The sequence below is a fragment of the Chanodichthys erythropterus genome, chromosome 9 (genome assembly GCF_024489055.1).
Source record: "Chanodichthys erythropterus isolate Z2021 chromosome 9, ASM2448905v1, whole genome shotgun sequence".
Classification (NCBI taxonomy): Eukaryota; Metazoa; Chordata; class Actinopteri; order Cypriniformes; family Xenocyprididae; genus Chanodichthys; species Chanodichthys erythropterus.
The window spans coordinates 35,113,998-35,133,259 of record NC_090229.1 but is presented as its reverse complement, the minus strand read 5'-3'; the positions used below and the strand labels follow the sequence as shown (position 1 = coordinate 35,133,259).

At 39.0% G+C, this 19,262-nt stretch overlaps 1 protein-coding gene across 4 annotated transcripts in view; it reads left to right on the top strand.

Annotated features, from left to right (window-relative positions):
- The window catches only part of egr3 (early growth response 3), a 173,950-nt gene that overhangs the window by 76,037 nt on the left and 78,651 nt on the right, over positions 1-19,262 (top strand). The gene's annotated exons all lie outside the window — the stretch shown is intronic.

The following is a 19,262-nucleotide window of genomic DNA, read 5'->3' as shown; positions in this document are numbered from 1 at the left end:
CAGGGGAGGAGCTAAGCTAACAGGGCAGATTCCATCACCACTTGTGGGGCCTGTTACGTTGTGACATCACAATGTGTAGAAAACGCAAACGACTCATTTCGAGATACGATTTATGATTTATAAGGGGAATATGATAAAGGAGTGGGTGGATTTTTTACCATTATAGTGTGGTTACACACAATGTGCCAACACATTTATTTAAGAAGGTTTTTTTTTTTTTTTTTTTTTTACTTTTTTACTTCAGCAAGAATGCAATAAATTGATCAGACATTTATAATATTACAAAAGATTTATATTTTAAATTAAAATCATATAGGATTTGTCAATCACATGTTCTGTGATTTTTAAGAGTCTTTGGAAAAACATCTTTAGTGTTGTAGTTAAGTACAGCTTTCAGTTTTTAAGGTTGAGAGAATTTGTGTAGAATTTAGAGGTGTTTTTGGGATGCGATTGAACTTTCAGAATGCCTTCTGAAGTAATCCATAAGAGCTGATAGGAAGTGCTATTCTGTTTAAATGCCTATAATGCTTATTATCTGCACAGCATTTGAGTGTCCTCTTCCCTTGATCACTGCATTATCCGCAGTGAACAGCGAAAGATAGGGAAAAACCTCTCAGCAATCCAGACAGCGCAGACAAGCCGACTGAAGCTCATCCACGCCAGGGCTGAAGCTTCACACATTAAGACACCTCGTCTTTGTAAGACGTGCCCTCTTTCTTTACACCCACAACCATTGTGCTCCAAATCCTGTTCTACCCTTGAGTAGATTTCCGAGACGTCGCTGCAGACAATGTAACCCCCTCACAAGCTGTCCTTTTTGTCTCTCTCTCTCTCTCTCTCTCTCTCTCTCTCTCATTCACACACACAAACTGTAGTAGGGGAAAGAAAATATAAGGGACAAAAACAGAAAAGTATATGGTCATTAGTGAGAGGTAGATGTTGAGAAAGATTAATATTGGGTGTAACAGCTTCATTGAAGGTCATGCGTGATTTAAAATGTGTGAGAAAGAGGGATTTTTTTTTTTTTCTTTCTTAGTTTAGGGCACTTTAAAGAGTTCTATGAAGTATTAACCTAAACTGTTTCCCGCACACACATGGGGGCAGTTGTAGCCTAATGGTTAGAGAGTCAGACTGAAAGTCGCGGGTTCAAGTTTCAGTAATGGTAGGAAATGTAGGTGGGGGGAGTGAATGAACATCGCTCTCTTCCACTTTCATTACCCACAACTGAGATGCCCTTGAGTAGCGCACCTAACCCCCCAATCTTCCCCTGGGTGCTGCAGCAAAAATGGCTGACCACTGCTCTGTGTGTGTTCACAGTGTGTGCGTGTTCAGAATTCACTGCTGTGTGTGTGCACTTGGATTGGTGAAATTCAGAGCACAAATTCAGAGTATGGTACACCATACATGACTACATGTCATGGCTACACTTTCATACAGTATAAATGCAACAGCAGATCTGTGTTATGCTCTCATACTGACAGCATTTCCGCTCAGCATACTTTGAGACATTGTTGAGATTCCTTCTGAAACTTTAGAAGAGGTACGTAAGATTGCTGTAGTCCTTTTTTCAGGAGAGAAAAAAAAAATCTTAATTTAACTCTCCATTTGCAGTCTTAAATAAACAGAACACAGAACACTTATTTGCGATTGTTCTTTCCAAATAGGACTGGGTAAAAATATTGAATTTTCAGATTAATCGCAATATTCATCTGAATAATTCCAGTATTGATTATTATAAGCCTAAGATCTATTTTTTATTTCCTATTTTCATTTTTCAAAATTAATTTTTTCATAATGTATTAAGTTAAACTCTAAAAAAATAAAAATTCTTTATTGGCGTCTTTTTAAAATCCATGGAACCTTTCCATTCCTTTATAGTGGAAAAAAAGATTTTTAAAATGTTCTTCACACAAAAGAAAAAGGTTATTTAAAACTGTCTCCTGGAGGGCCACTGTTCAAACTCACCTACCTGTAAATTTAGTTACTCTGTAGACCTTGATTACTCCATCCACTCCAGAGGGAGTTATGTATATAAGCGCTGTTTCTGATCTCCCTGAAACACCTCCATTGTAGTCCTGAGTTTTCTTCTGGGAATGAATACGTCACAATATTCCTCATTTAAATCATTTCCCTCCAAGGCAAACACAAAATTAAGAGGCAGGGCCTGATTGAGTTAGTAGTGTGTTGAAACTCACTGTTATGGTAAGGGGCGTGATATTTCCCAAACAAGTTTAAAGTGGTTGACCAATCACAACACTCTGGTCTAGCTGACCAATCAGAGCTCATTGCGCTTTTCAGAAGGATGGGCTTCATAGAGACACGAACTTAACAGGAATGTGTTTCCCATACAAAGACGTAATTCACTGCTTCACTACTATAGTACGATACATCGTTGAACAAATCAACCAGATAATCACGACTGTTTCCTGAAACCATATTGTCACAAACCTGTCGTTCAGCCACATTGGTGAATGATGTCATGCAGGGAGTGGAGTAATAACTTCTTTAAATGAATCCATTTGAGAGGAATTAAAGGTAGATTTCTCCTATAAATTGCGGATATTGCATCTGAGGACTATTTCTCATTTTTCTCAGTTATTTTGCTTTATTTCGAGATTCAGTCATAGGCTCGTTCTTACGTTTACATACTAGAGCATGTATGCACATGCACACTCTTCAAAAATGGTGCTTAAAATCTCTTGACAAACTAAAATATGTAAATAACAATTGTATATATTCGAAATAAAGATATGCATTGTACTTAATGTCAACTTGCTTATTTTGCTCAAGATAACAATTTATTAACTCCACATGTCATAAAAACAAGAAACTATGCTTCTAACCACAGCTCGAGAGCTGTCATTCCAACCACACAAGTTTGCGATGCAGTTTTCGAATGTTCATTTGAACTATGGTTTCAGGAGACACCAAATCATTGAACTATGTTAGTAACGACGGAACTTGCAATGTCAGTTGGTTAAAGCCGGGCACACATTTAACGATTGTAAGCCCGATTATGAATGTAATTTGATACTTACGACTGATCATGTCCAATCGCGCCGAGTCAGAGCCAGTTGCGTTCAGTCGGTGTTTACAGTTGGTGCTTGAAATCGTGCAGTGTGCTGCGTCTAACGATTCTAGTCTTAGAATTTTAGAAACAGTCATTGCCATCACAAAGATTCTTCTCAAATTTGATAATTCCCACTTCTAACGTAGTAATTACGAGCAAATCGCATTCAAGTTTCGAACTGGGGGGGCGTTCATTTTTTTCAAGGAAAGTCATCTTTACGATAGCGATGAGAGCACGTGAAGGCAGCATAATGCGACCGATGAAGTCACTGTTTCCTTGGAGACTGTGTCAGGCGATTGTAAACAAACGGCGAAATGGCGTCAAAAAAGTTTGCAACATAAAAACACATTGGACAACCGGTATGGAAGAAAAACTGGTTGAACTCTGGCAAGAGTACTAATGTCTATACAACATATCTTCGAAGGAATACCATAATAGAAGTGATAAGGAAAGAAGCTGGGCTGCTATTGTGGAAGCTTTGAACGTGTCAGGTACTGGACATACTGGACCGGATTATCCATAGAGGGGATTGGGCGAGTGTCCTGGGGCACCAGCCAATAGGGGGGCAACAAGTGATAAAGATAATGACTAGACTTTTTTTTTTTTTTTTTAAATCATGTTGTGTATATATATTATTTATCTGGAAAGATACGGATACAAAATTAACAGTCAATGATACAATATACAGAGAGAATATAAAGAGCCCTGCCCCTTTGATCGCGAAAGTGAAAGTGCCCTTTGAGATCGCATTGTGGTAGTATAACTTACTTCTGTGGTAATTTAATGGTCTGTACAGTGCCGTTTCAAGTCGAACAAGCTTCATTGACGATCGCAGCTTATCGTTGCTTAACAACGGCCGACACCACCTGAGTGCAAGCTCTAAAAATAGATTAATTTAACAAAGTTTACTCACCTCAAATTCTCTCTGTAGAGAACAAATCCATGTTAACTCTCCAGCCAGGACCTCACCCATATCCTGCGCGTTTTTCCTCTTTTTTTTTTGTTATTGTCCGCACAAATATAGCTGCAGATGAAGAGCGCCAGCTGTTTGTTTACATCCATTTTCAAGATCCCGCGCACAGTGTGTTGCTTGGCAGCAGTCTCAATCGTAAACGTTTGTGTTCTTCTCCGACTGTCAACGATTAAAATCGGCTCCAGTCGAAGGAAACAATCGGTATGTGTGTTCAGTTCAGTCTTAGAATGTTTCAGCTAATCGTTAGGTGTGTCCCCGGCTTAACAATGCTTTTGGGAAACGCACCCCAAATCGTTACTGACAGACTGGGAAGAGAGGAGCTGCAACAATGTAAAATATGTGAAAAATAATGTTTTATTTTAATTGTGAATGTGAATTTGCAATCTGTATTGAATGTGGTCCAATAATAACACAGTGTTCCACGAAAAATGGCACAAAATGGACATTATAACTGAAAAATAGCCAAGTGAATTGAAATCAAACCAGAATCTATTTTTGAAGGTTGTGAATATAAATCACACTGAATGAGAAAATCCGATATCCAGCCCTATTTCCTGTCATAAGAAAGGAACAGGTGTGGGTTAAAACTTGCTGCCTACCTTGCAAAGGAAGTACACTTGAACTAAGGCATGAAAGAAGAGAGTGATGCTTGTTGATTCAGATATCTTCATTTCAGAATGTGAATTGTACTTTATGTTTGTTTTTCTGCACAAATAAGAACCACTCCTAGTTCAACACTTTTTGGGCAGATGAAACCTCAACTCAGATCTGAACTGCAGGCGGTTCATTACAGAGTTCATCGCTCTTGTTTATGCTGACGGCAAGAAATATGAAAAGTCAGACAATAAGAAATGTAAGCATTTTAAGTGAGTTGAGAGGGTAAGATGTGTTTATGTTTTAAAGAAATCAGAGGGGTTCTCATGTTTGGACAAAACACATTAAATTCAGACATAACATGGCCTTGTGGGTTATGGCATTCTTGAACGCATACTAAACACAAGCTTTTTATCAACACGTCCTCCAACCAAAATGCCCATATAGGTCGTTTTTCATTTCCCTGAAATACAACCCATAGGAGTGTTTACTAAAGTTGCACCCCTATTGACAATGGGACACTTTCATTTTAATGCATTGTACCCTTTTATCTGCGTCATATTTAGAGTTTCGCGTAGCTCACTTGGTAGAGCATTGCAATATACAACAATATGCAATCATGTGATCATGCGATCGTGGGTTCGATCCCAGGGGACGCATGTGCTAAAGTGTATATGCACTATAAATCAATAAGGGTAGGTTTAGTCGTAAAAAAAAAAAAAAAAAGATTTTTGCTAAATGGAAATAGGAAAAATGGTGGGTAAGGGACCATGTAAAATGTCCACACATTGCATTTAAATGAACACGCATTTTGATTGGTAACGATGGTCTTACGTTATTTCATTATGACAGACGTAACACGACACTGTCATTATTTTTATGCCGGCTAGAGGTCGCATGACTTTAAAATGTAAATATAGGTTGTAATACTGTGCTTGAAAAAATGACCTATAGGGTTGTTTTTTAGAGGAGGACAGTTTCCTTTCTTTTGTGGACAATTGAACATATTTGTGAATGTACCTACTATGCAACATCTCATAGAGATTGCATTCACACTGAAAAAAAAAAAAAAAAAGGTGTATGGAAAGAATTTTCGGTTACACTTTATTTTACTGTGTCCTTGTTACAGTGTAATTATACCTTTAAGTACCAAGTAATATTAATTAACTACATGTACTTTAGGGTTTGTTGAGGATTAGGTTTTGTTTGGGGTTAGTTGCATGTAATTATTCATAATTTATTGTTATTACTATTGTAACTACATGTAACATGTAACGAGGACACTAAAATAAAGTGTTATCCAGTTTTAGCTCAGAAACTGCTAGTAAATTTCACACTTAATTACAAACAAATGACAACTAAGACTTTGAATTAACAAAATTTATTTTAGTGTTCTTGTTACTCCTTACATGTGGTTATATACACATATATAGTAATAACTGTAAATTATGCATAATCACATGCAACTAATCCTAAACCAAACCTGGAACAACAAAGCTGGAGAATCTCACGCAGCCAAAATGAGGATTGTCAGTAACGGTGTTCAGCCGTACATTGTTCAAACCGTAGTCGACACTGATGGAGAGACTTTTAGAATGAAACTGTATGTTTCTGAATGGTTAGTGGATAAATTTATGTAGTTGCTGTGGAGTTGATTCAACTCATCCACTAGCATGTGCCGTCATGTTAATCTTTTGTTCAAATCCAGCGTTAAATTGACCCTCGTTTGTGAAGCAGTCTGACGTAAAATGACGGCATGGTAACAACACTCTACTACAACAACTCTTCCTCTTCTCTAAAGCAGCCCAACATGGCCTCACCCCCTTTGTAGTGTGTTCCCAGGGGTGGGGTTTATGTAAATTTTAGGGTTTGTGATGTCACCAACCCAGGAAGAAGCTTGTTGTAGTCCCTACCAGCCGTTTGTTGTAGTCCTTAAGATGCGATTACTGTAAAAGAAAATGTCTCCCTTTGCATTGATCTTTGAGCATTGTAACTTTGCAGATGTTGTTTATGCTCAAACAGCAGCATTACACACTAACTAAAGTTAAAAAAAGTGAGGTAAAGGACCCCTTTACCTCATTAGTTCCCTCATTGGTTGTGTACCACTGTTGTGTTCAGTTCTTTGTCCGGTTTCGTCAATGTGAAGTGGTTGTTTTTCTTGTCTCATTAATTCCTGAGTTTCTATGACCTGTGATCTGTTGGATTTTTGAATTAAAGACTGTTTGGGTGATACCGCCTGTAACACAGTTCGTAAATGTGGGAAGGAGGAGGCGGGAACCGGCGAACATTCCACAAAACTTTAATATAAAATAAACAAAGAACAAAACGAAAGTAATGCCGGCAGACCCTCGCGGACGTCTGCCGGCCACACAAACATAACAAAACATAAAATAAAGTCCAGGCCTGGTCCTCTCTCGTCCTTTATTGTAGTCGCTCCTCCTTTTATGCCTCCGGAGCTCCTCCGTGAGAGACTCGAGGCCGGCACGCCTCGCAGGTGACGCTTATTATCACTCGCGTCACCGGCCTCGCGCCGTTCCCTCACGGCTCTCGCCCGCCCTGCTCGTCACATACCCCCAACGCCCCTCGCAGGCCGGGGGGTACTCCCGCGACTGCGCTTACTCCCCCCCCGGGGCCTGTCTCGGCGGCCGCAGCACCTGGGGGTAAGGACAGACGAGACGAGAGAAAGGAGACGGAAGCAAGGGGAGCGACAGGACGAGAGAAGGGAGAGAGGAAAAAGAAAGAGAGAAAAAAAAAATTCTTGGTCCGGTTCCCAGACACACTGCCGCTCGGTCCTCAGCCTGCCAAGAGGCTCTTCCTCGCGGTGCCATGCGGTGGCACTGGACGCTCGGTGGACGGCCCGATCCTCGACCGCCTCCTGGCGGCCGGCGATGGCTCCTCCGGCTGAGGGCAGACGGCAGCGAGTCCCCCGTCCCCTGCTCCTCCCCTTCATGGCGGACGGCAGCAGGCTCCGGCCCACGGCGGATGGCGGCGACTCCTCCGCTCCCTCCTGGACGGCAGCCACCCCACCTCGTCCCAGGAGCACGGCATCCGGGTCTCCGTCCCACCTTTCACTAGGCTCCAGTACCACCGCCTCGGGCAGCCTCTCGCGGTCTTCACTCCCGCGCTGCCCGAATCCCCCTCAGCAGCGAGGGCTCTCCGACAGCATGTCCCTCCTTCCTCCCGGGTTTTGGCACCAATGTAACACGGTTAGTAGTTGTGGGAAGAAGGAGATGGGAACCGGCGAACATTCAACAAACTTTAATGTAAAATAAACAAAGAACAAAACGAAAGTAATGCCGGCAGACCCTCGCGGACGTCTGCCAGCCACACAAACATAACAAAACATAAAATAAAGTCCAGGCCTGGTCCTCTCTCGTCCTTTATTGTAGTCGCTCCTCCTTTTATGCCTCCGTAGCTCCTCCGTGAGAGACTCGAGGCCAGCACGCATCACAGGTGACGCTCATTATCATTCGCGTCACCGGCCTCGCGCCGTTCCCTCACGGCTCTCGCCCGCCCTGCTCGTCACACCGCCACACTGTGACAAAACCCTAATCTTAACCCTAACCCTATACCAAGTACATGTATTTAGTTAATAATACTGTAATAAGGACACCTTTAATAAAGTGTAACAGAAAATGTTGACATAGAAAGACTGAAATAGTATTTTCAGTATTGTGCATCATTTAAAAAAGTTACTTTTAAAAATGAAACAAAAAAGTTTGAGGTTTTAGTTTATAAAAAAAGATTTATGAGCAAATATTTATATAAAATATATATTGTATAAAACGTGTTAAACGCAAAAAAAAAAAAAAAAAAAAAAGAATTTAAATATGTTGTGTTCCAAATTTGAGATTGATGTCTCAAAAAATTAGCTCTTAGTAAGATTTTGTTTGGGCGCAGTACCAAAATTTTCCCATTAGGATTGGTATTGGGATTTGTGATTCACAGTAAAATATAATTTCTCTCTCTCAAACATTACAGGCTCATATGCGCAAACACACACATTTTTTTAGTACACACACACAAACCACACTCTGACATCCATACCAACACAACCACACAATTATATTTGCATAATTTATCCAATTCGTTTTATAATACAGCAAAAGCTGAAAAAGGGATAAGGCAAGTATTTGCTTTATAGGCCAAATCATCAGCTGTATCTCACCATATCTTCTCCAGTCAGTGAAAATGACTTCTGCAATCTTACGTCTGTCCTCTGGCTTTTCAGAACAGTCAACAGTGTCTCAATCTGTGCTCATATTTGCCAAGGTACCAAAATCTGCAATCAAAAGAGATTTCGATATGAATGCAACCATTTCTCATTCAATTCTTTGTTATAGACATTCATTTTATATCTCTTTAGTCTTATGTATGTCAATGAATTTCTCATTTGTGTTTATCTCTAGGAACTTTAGAAGAAACACCTGAGACAAAGTTGGTACTTAAATGAAACAAAATTGAGATAATCAAACCTCTCAAGCTATGAAAGAGCATTTATTTTTTATTTTTTATCTGCCACAAGTTTGAATAATTCTGTATAAAGTGTTTCCTACACAATTGCAGACCAATGACCATCACCATCACTACAGCCCAGAGACCCCATTCCCACTACCTTGTTCTGAACTGCAACAATTAGCCAAGCAACTGGCTTTTATTTTCGCCTGTTGCATTGTTGTTTTTATCTCCGTCTCTTTCTCTCTCTCCTGCGCGCCTTCTCTCTCTTCCTCTATCTCGCCGCTTCGGTATAGATTTCTCACAGCTGATGAAATTAAAAAGACAGCACATTGTGTGTGGTGTTGCCCATGGCGACGAGTTTTGCCTGCGAGTTCACGATACGGGGTTCAGAGGGGAGTTCCTTTGGGGGGGATTAAATCGCTCCCCTCTTTCTCTTCCCCCTCCTCTTCTCTTTGCTTCCTTCCCTCCAGCCCCCTGCCTCTCTCTCTCCCCTGCTCCCCTGCCTGTCCGACAGTCAAGAAACATAAACAGCTCGCAGCTCTAAATGATGAGGATGTTACTCGTTTAAAAAAATGTTATTCGTTAGCTACAGACGCAGCAGCGCTCTCAGGTAAGAATAACAGAGGAAGTCAAAGGTTAAGAGAGGCGTTATGCAGCTCGGAACAGTAGCACTGCACGTCCCCGGGAGATTCACTTCATGTACAGAGAAAAAGACTGTTTTTACAGTGCTTAACAGAAAGAAAGCAGGCATCATGGTGTGATTGTTACCACTGTGTGCTTGTTACATATTGGTCGATGGATTATTGTTTGATTGTTGCAAATACGATTCATTTTGACAGAAATCTGAAATTACAAAGTTATATTTTGGTGCATAACTTGCTTTTTTTTTATGCTACTGACATGAATGATGCCTCAGTTTGTTGAAGATGGATGTTTTACGTCTTTTCTTAGTGATAAGATTTTTTTTTTTTTTTGGAACATGGACTAATAAGCAACCACCTCATAACCACATAGCAGCACATAAAAAAACACTCATAACACCTTAGGCACCACACAGAAATGCCCGCAGGCAACTACCCATAATACCATAGCATTATGGCCAGGCACTTTTAGAAAATGTTAAATTTTAGTTTTGAGATACAGTTGACTATTTTCCACCTTTTCTCTGTACATTTAGAATGTCCACTACTGTACCTTTAAGGTTTTTCTCTACGAAAAAAATAACATTATTGTAATTAAAAATACCCTATTACATTTATATAATTAGATATTATTAAAAGTATGTACAAATATTTTATATTTTCAAGATAAGGTACAATAGTAAAAGTACAGTAGCAGAATGAGTTCAAATTTAAATATATTTAAAAGGGATTTTTTATATATAATATATATATATATATATATATATATATATATATATATATATATATAATATATATATATATATATATATATATATATATATATATATATAATATACACACAGCAGTTCTTTCTGATTCTCGAATCTGATTGGCTGAGAGCTGTGTAATATTCTCCTACTGTCAGCACTGGTACAGTTTCAAACTTTGTATCACTCCGTGACAGCGACTGTCATGGCGGTCGAGCAAATCTACCATATTTTTTATAAATACTACTGTTATGTTTTTAGCAAGAATGTAGTTATTTAGATCTCAAATATGTGACTCATATATAAACATAGTGCCTGTTTGTCTTGACGCTTTCACAGATGTGAGCTCCAGTCCGTCAGCGGCCACTGAGCGCTCATGTACCCGCAGAGAACAGCTTCATCTCGGCCAGTGCTTCGGGTGTTTATATAAACTTTATTAATATCAATAATATATTAAAACTTTATATAATGAAATTATATAATAAAATAATACAATACACTACAGGTCAAAAAAATACAATAATTAAGTTTATTAAGTAAAAACAGTAGTAGTAATATAGTAAAATAGGCTATTATTAGTTGTTTTTATACTGCAAATGGCTAAATAAAGTGAACTGAACTATTACAAACTAAAACAACTGTTTTCTATTTTAATATATTTCAGAATATAATTTTTTCCTGGTGACAAAGCTGACTTTTCAGCAGCCATTACTTCATCCTTCAGAAATCATTTTATATATATACACACACACACACACACACACACACACACACACACACACACACACACACACACACACACACACACACACACACACACACAAGCCTATCTAGCAAAAGCAACATTTTTTTTTTAAATATGATAGAGTCTGTCAAAGTTCTCACTTCCCTTCGAAGCTCTTGTGATGGAACTGTGTAGACCCCCTCAATATAATATTCAGGCAACTTTCTCATTCATTGCATAAAACATGTAATACAGTGCTGCACTCACACTTCTGTATGTTTTCATTGTACGATTTCCATGAAAAAAAGGGGAATTAATGAAGAAACATTTTGCCCCTGTAATTACCGTCAAAACAATTATGTACTTAGTTTTCTTCCAACAAATGCATTCAGCGGCATTGTTTTGCCGCAGTGAGCCGAGCGGCTGCAAGACTAAAAACCTTTCATTCCCGCAAAGGCCGTTTTCTGGTCACCGTCAATAAAAGCATAAAAGCATTCATTTCCCACGTTCGTCAAATTAACAGCATACTCCATCTCCCAGAGGGCTGCGGGGTTCGTTAACCTCTCCGTGAAGTGCTCCTGGTTCCCCAGCAGTTTCTATAACCTCTGAGCTGCTTCTATCTCAATTATAATACAAGAATTAAACAGCCACTGCAGTGATTCACTGAGTAGTGCCTCTTTACAGAGAGACATTGCATGTAAAACCCAGAGTCGATCCAATTTAGTTCCTAGATTGGTGTATTTTAAAAGATTGTGTGCTGTTATACAGTAGGAGTCTTGTTGAAGTGTGATATCGTAATGTCATTTGAAGTTCTGGATGTACTGTACTGCACCTCTTGAGATCACGTGGTAGTGTTAGAAATGCTAATTTTGCAGTAACTTTTGCCACGGTTTACCTAAATCCTTACAGTTAATTTAATATCCAATTAATGCATTTATTGACTCTCATTCTAAATTTCATGAATAAAAAGAGGTTATGGCCATATTTCCAGAAGTCATATGTACACAACCCCTAAAAGCTCCCACAAAGTTTGTTCTTAATGTCCTTTGAAGCTCCTTAAGACATCAAGTGACCTTGAGCTAATTAAGGATTATTACATGCCTGTTGAGTCCTCATAATAGCTTTTAATAGTGATTTAATTGCTATTCATTTTTAATTGGCTGGACCTGACCACCAAATAGCCATTTTTTTTCTCTTTTCAACCTCATCCTCCCCCACACAAAGAACTACAGAGGCTCAAGAAATTGCATTTCCCCAACTTTACTATTTGGGTATAGCACTATCTGCTGCTATATATTTAGGCAGTTATGGAGAGAGGATCACAAAAAATAAAATAAATAAATAAAAATAAAAATATATAATAAATACACACATTCACTCACCAGCCACGTTAATAGGTGTTCAATTGCTCGTTAACACAAATATCTAATCAGTTAATCACATGTCAACAACTCAATGCATTTAGGCATGTAGACATGTACACATGGTCAAGACGATCTGCTGAAACTGAGCATCAGAATGGGGAATAAAGGTTTGAATAACTTTGAACGTGGCCTGGTTGTTGGTGCCAGACGGGCTGATCCGTGTATTTCAGAAACTGCTGATCTACTGGGATTTTCACACACAATCAGAAAATGGTTAGAAAAAAAGAAAATATCCAGTGAGCGGCAGTTTTGTTGGTGAAAATGCCTCATTGATGTCAGAGGAGAATGGCGAGACTGGATTGAGCTGATAGAAAGGCAACAGTTAATCAAATAAGCACTCGTTACAACCGAGGTGCAGAAGAACATCTCTGAACACACAACTTGAAGAAGATGAGCTACAGCAGCAGAAGACACACCGGTGACACTCCTATCAGATAAGAACAGGAAACTGAGGCTACAATTCACCCAGAATCTCCAAAATTAGACAATAGAAGATTGGAAAAACATTGCCTGGTCTGATAAGTCTTGATTTGAGCCAATTCGTGATCTCAAACATATTCTCAAAACTATCATTTGCTGACTGCACTGGAAAATGAGCTCTGATGAGGACAGTGATGACGGCATAAAACATCTGCTCAAAATGAACCCTTCCAAGCTCCAAACGGTAACAAAATATGCTTTATTTTATTCTTCTGTAATGGTTATCACAATATTAGGGGAGTTTTATATCATCACAACAGGTGGAGATCCATCAGTGTTAGATATAGATCCAGGTCGCTAAAGACCCGAATATGTAAGAATGATTGGCGGAACATTAATGCATTTAAGGGTTAACCTGCTTGTAATCACATAATTCTCTATAGGGCACAGCTGATTGGTTCCTGCTGTATCAATAGCCAATGAGCTTGCCTGCTTAACCTTCAAATATTTGGTTGCCATTTGCTTTTGCAGAGCGGCTCGCTTTCAGAAACCCTTCTCCTTCCCCAGCTCCACCAGTATAGATCTGCTTCGGGGGTGATTCATGTATGCGTGTACAGCAGCAGCAGCATGTCTAACTTGCAGCAGCAGCAATAACCAACAGCAGCAGCGTAGCAAAAGACTTAAAATATGAACATTGTCATAACCATTACCATGCCAAACGAGAGTTGTCATGAAAGAACTGTAAATTAAGTTTTCGTTACCAGCATGTATTTAAAAGCAGTAAAGATAATGACTTAAACGTTGGTTAAAGCTGCAGGCCACAACTTTTTTTGTGTTAAAGATTTACAAAAAATTATATAATGAGAATATACAACATGAATCCATTTTCCGAACCGTGTTTTTGTCTTATCCTGAATCATTATGGTACACTTATAATAAATGTTTATATTCTGACTATTTCAGACCAGACTGGTAGGACTCGCGTCAGAGTATCACAGTAACTGCGTGACTCGCCATAGACATACACGGAGAAAAGTAGCTCCGGCTAGAATGTTCCTCCGCAAGATGCGTGCAGTTCTGTTTATTAACCGCTAGAGGGCCAAAAATCGCGGACAGCAGCTTTAAATGAATAATTAGCTCAACAATGTATACAAATAATACTTAATTCATATGCAAACTGTCATGCTAGTAAAAATCCATAAATGAGCGTGATCAGTCATAAGTATCAATTTACATTCATAATCGGTCTTACAATCCTTAAAGGGATAGTTCACCCAAAAATGAAAATTTGATGTTTATCTGCTTACCCCCAGTGCATCCAAGATGTAGGTGACTTTTTTGCTTCAGTCGAACACAAATTATGATTTTTAACTGCAACCGCTGCCGTCTGTCAGTCAAATAATAGCAGTGATTGGGAACTTCAACTATAACAGTAAATAAAACTTGCTTAGACAAATCCAAATTAAACCCTGCGGCTCGTGACGACACATAAATGTCCTAAGACACGAAACGATCGGTTTGTGCAAGAAACCGAACATTAGTTATATAATGTTTACCTCTAATACACCACTATGTCCAACTTCGTTCAGCTTCCTGTTAGTGAGGTCAAAAAACGCGTTGTGATGACGGAAGTGATGTCTCGCCCATATACTTCAATGAGCGCGAGACATCACTTCCGTTGTCAGAGCGCGATCAGACCTCACTAGCCGGAAGCTGAACGAAGTTGGACATAGTGGTGTATTAGAGGTAAAAAATTATATAAATACTGTTCGGTTTCTCGCACAAACCGATCGTTTCGTGTCTTAGGACATCAATGTGCCGTCACGAGCCGCAGGGTTTAATTTGGATTTGTCTATGGAAGTTTTTTCGACTCTTATTGTTCAAGTTCCCAATCACTGCTATTATTTGACTGACAGACGGCAGCGGTTGCAGTTAAAAATCATAATTTGCGTTCGACTGAAGAAAAAAAGTCCTCTACATCTTGGATGCCCTGGGGGTAAGCAGATAAACATCAAATTTTCATTTTTAGGTGAACTATCCCTTTAAGTGTGTGCGCGACTTTAGTCGATGATGCCCTCTGTCAGTAGGGAATACCAATATGGCCGCTCAAATATTTTCTGTGGCATCACCACCTGCTTGCAGTTTAGAACGCAATGAGCAAACCAGTCATATATATAGATCAGTGACTACCGAACAGAAATTTAGAAGTTTATTTTCAAGTGCAAAATATTGAAAATCAAAATAAAGCTCTCCAAAACCTTTTATTTTATTTACAACTTTGAAAAATATATATTGTTTTAAAGTGTATAATTGCATCCCGTTGGGTAATCAAATGTTCTACACACATTTGCAGCAATTGCCAAGACAGGCCCAATGTAGGGCGAGGTTTATCTGTCAATCTCTCAATTGTTGATTGGATGGAGTCAATTGTAAGAAAGAGGCGGGGTTTAAGATGATTAAAAATGATTGGAGAAGCCCTGCATACATCACCAGAGAAAAGCTTGTCATTTCACTAGAAGATCGAACCAATGACATTTTTATTAAAAATTACAAAGACAATTCAAAAACAAAATGCAAAAACATGCATGATTTGTTCAAAACATGACAAATAATTTCCATTTCAAGACTAAGAATGTGTATTTTGAAAATAAGCTTTCAATTTATCAGTTTAACTAATACAAGTATAAATGTGTTTAAGATCATATTATGATGATTTGGCAGTGTTCTTAAGTGCATCCCAATTTCAACGCCTCCTCCACCAATCAGCTTATCTGCCTCACTCTCTTCCTGTTAGTCAGCAAATGCTTATTGGTGTCACTCTACTGCATTCTCATCTTTACTGTATCTCTCTTATCATCTGTGCAGGTATGACTCACACACACACATACACACACAACACACACACTCGCACAGGGTTTCCCCTGCTTCCTAGGGGATGAAATGCCAACATTCTTGTCTGCGAAGGACAGTGTGGGTTCAGTGTGTGTGTTTGTTTGCTGATGAATCCGGGGGTGTACTGGAGTGGGCAGTCGCCGTGTTCCAGGATTCCCTCCAAATGAGTCAGGCAGGCAGTCGGCCCCCAGCTCTGCCCACTCTCCGCAGGGTTACCTAGGGAACTCGGACCGGGGGCTTCCCTCATCAGCACCACGATCATCTCTCTCTCTCTCTCCTAGAGCAATAAAACAATTCACAGATAAGAGAGAAGGACAAGAACTACAAGACAGAACAACAAGGGGCAGCTTAGAAGATGGTTACATAAGTGTGGATATATATTTCGCAATATAAGATGACTAGTAGAGTTCTAGAGATGATCACACGCTGCTGAGGCTCCTAATTAGCATTTATTGAATTTTCACAGTTATAGTCCTCCCCCACCTCATTGGCTTTCTTTACCGGTAACTCATTTTCAGTGTTCTCATTGCCCAGGATCTCGTAAAGAGTCCAAGCATATCCTGCCGCCTTCGGTTAGTTAATGTTTTGGCATTTAGATTAAACTTAATCCTGCTCAGATGGGTCAGGTGATTGTTTCTTTAGCTAGTGGTGTGAAGTACCTTTTCAGTTAATAACGTGACTCATTCAAGCCTAGCTTACAAGAAATGTGTGTGGGTTTTAGGAAGTGTCAAGCGGTCCAGTGCTTGGTGTTCTCTCTTAAAAAGCTCATGTCATGAAAAGGACTGTTTGTATTACCAAACTCATCTTATTAGCCACACTAATTGACTTTTATCTGGCCATTATTAACCCTCAGAATGACTTTTGTGGTGAGTTAATTTAGCTGAGGAGTCAGTGGAGCAGAGACTCCCCTAAGTAGTCACCGTCCGGACTTGGAGTCATTCTGTAACGATCCGCCTACTCTTCACTGGTCCACTTGTACAGCACTTTGGCTTATATGGTTGTTTTGCATTGTTTCGCTCACTTCTATTAATTGAGTTTAATTTCGACATGTGTTTAATATAAACTGTTAAATTTTTTCTACATATTTTATTCCATACTTAACTTTTGGAGCAGACTCTGACTACTTGTTCATATTTTTTTTTAAATATATATTTTTTTAAAAAAAAATGAATTAACAATGAATTGAATTTATCCATTTGTATGATTAATTTTACTTGTAGATAATATTTATTTTAGTTCATTTTTATTTCATTTAAGTCATCAAGCCATGGTGCTAATGCAGTGATCACTTTTTTGGGTCCCTCATTTTTCCATCATCATATCCTATATCCTCTCTACTATTAGTATTAATATATCAAAGGTCATATATGTCAGTGGCCCCAATAAGACTTTGAGCACTTTTAGTGTACGGAAGTTATAATTTATTGTAACAAAAGATATACACTTTATTAAGTACACTTTGCTAGTACCGGGTTGGAACTAGAGGTCTTCATGGTTCCACTTGGATCTGAAAACCCGAGACGCGAGCAGGTTCGGGTCCAAGACTGCAACGAGTGCCTCGGATATGGGTCGGGTTCGGTATCAATGGCCTCGGGTCTTGTGTAATTTAAATTAAACGTGCCTTTTTCCAAATGGACCTGATAAGTCAATGCCATTTAAGTTCGGGTCCAGTCAGGTTCGAAAATATGTTAAATGCTGTGGGGTAGGGATCGGACTCGGGTCTAATTTTATCTGGTCTGTCTCAGATCGCGTTTTGTCTTTTAAAAAAATAATTTATGCACGAGGACCCGAGAAGACCTCTAGTTGGAGCCCCTTTTGCCTTCAGAACTGCCTTAATTCTTCATGGCATAGATTCAACAAAGTTCTGGAAACATTCCTCAGAGATTTTGGTCCATATTGTCATTATAGCCTCACACTGATGCTACAGATTTGTCAGCTGCACATCCATGATGCGAATCTCCCGTTCCAGCACATCCCAAAGCTGCTCTATTGGATTGAGATCTGGTGACTGTGGAGGTCATTTGAGTCTAGTGAACTCACTGTCATGTTCAAGAAACCAGTTTGAGATGATTTGAGCTTTGTGTTATCCTGCTGGAAGTAGCCATCAGAAGATGCTTCACTGTGGTCATAAAGGGATGGACATGATCAGCAACAATATCCAGGCTGTGGCGATTAAATAATGCTCAATTGGTACTAAGAGGCCCAAAGTGTGCCAAGAAAAATCCCCCACACCATTACACCACCAGCAACCTGAACCATTGATACAAGGCAGGATGGATCTATGCTTTCATGTCGTTTAAACTAAATTCTGACCCTACCATCTGAATGTTGCAGCAAAAATCGAGGTTCATCAGACCAGGTAATGTTTTTCCAATCTTCTTTTGTCCAGTTTTGGTGAGCCCATGCATGTGAATTGTAGCCTCAGTTTGCTGTTCTCAGCTGACAGGAGTGTGTCTTCTGCTGCTGTAGTTCATCTGCTTCAAGGTTCGACATGTTGAGCATTCAGAGATGTTCTTCTGCAGACCTCAGGTGTAATGAGTGCTTATTTGAGTTACTGTTGCCATTCTGTCAGCTCAATCCAGTCTGGTCATTCTCCTCTGACATCAGCAAGGCATTTTCACCCAAAGAACTGCTGCTCACTGGATATTTTCTCTTTTTCGGACCATTCTTTGTAAACCCTAGAGATGGTTGTGCGTGAAAATCCCAGTAAACCAGCAGTTTCTGAAATACTCATACTATACACTATTGTTCAAAAGTTTTGGTTCAGTAAGTTTTTGCTGTTGTTGTTGTTTTTAGAAATTAATACTCAGCAAGTGCACATTAAATTGGCATTAAAGACTTAATTTATTAATTTGTAAACTTTATTTATCAAAGAATCCTGGAAAAAAATGTTTTACGGTTTCCAAAAAAAAATAAGCAGCGCAAGTGTTTTCAACATTGATAATAATCAGAAATGTTTCTTGAGCATCAAATCATCATATTAGAATGATTTCTGAAGGATCATGTGACACTGAAGAGTAATGATGCTGAAAATTCAACTTTGATCACAGGAATAAATTATATATTTTTAAAAATATATTAAAATAGAAAACAGTTATTTTAAATTGTAATAATAATTCACATTATTACCATTTTTACCATTTTTTTTTTTTGAGATATGAATGTTATATGTCCAACCTGATAGAACATCTGTGAACTGACTTTATGCAATGCACTAAGTCATCAAACCCAAGTTGATTAAAAGATATTTATAAAAAATGACAGAAAAGTGAGAAAAGATCACACAGCTTTTGAGTCCAGATTTGCTTTGATATATT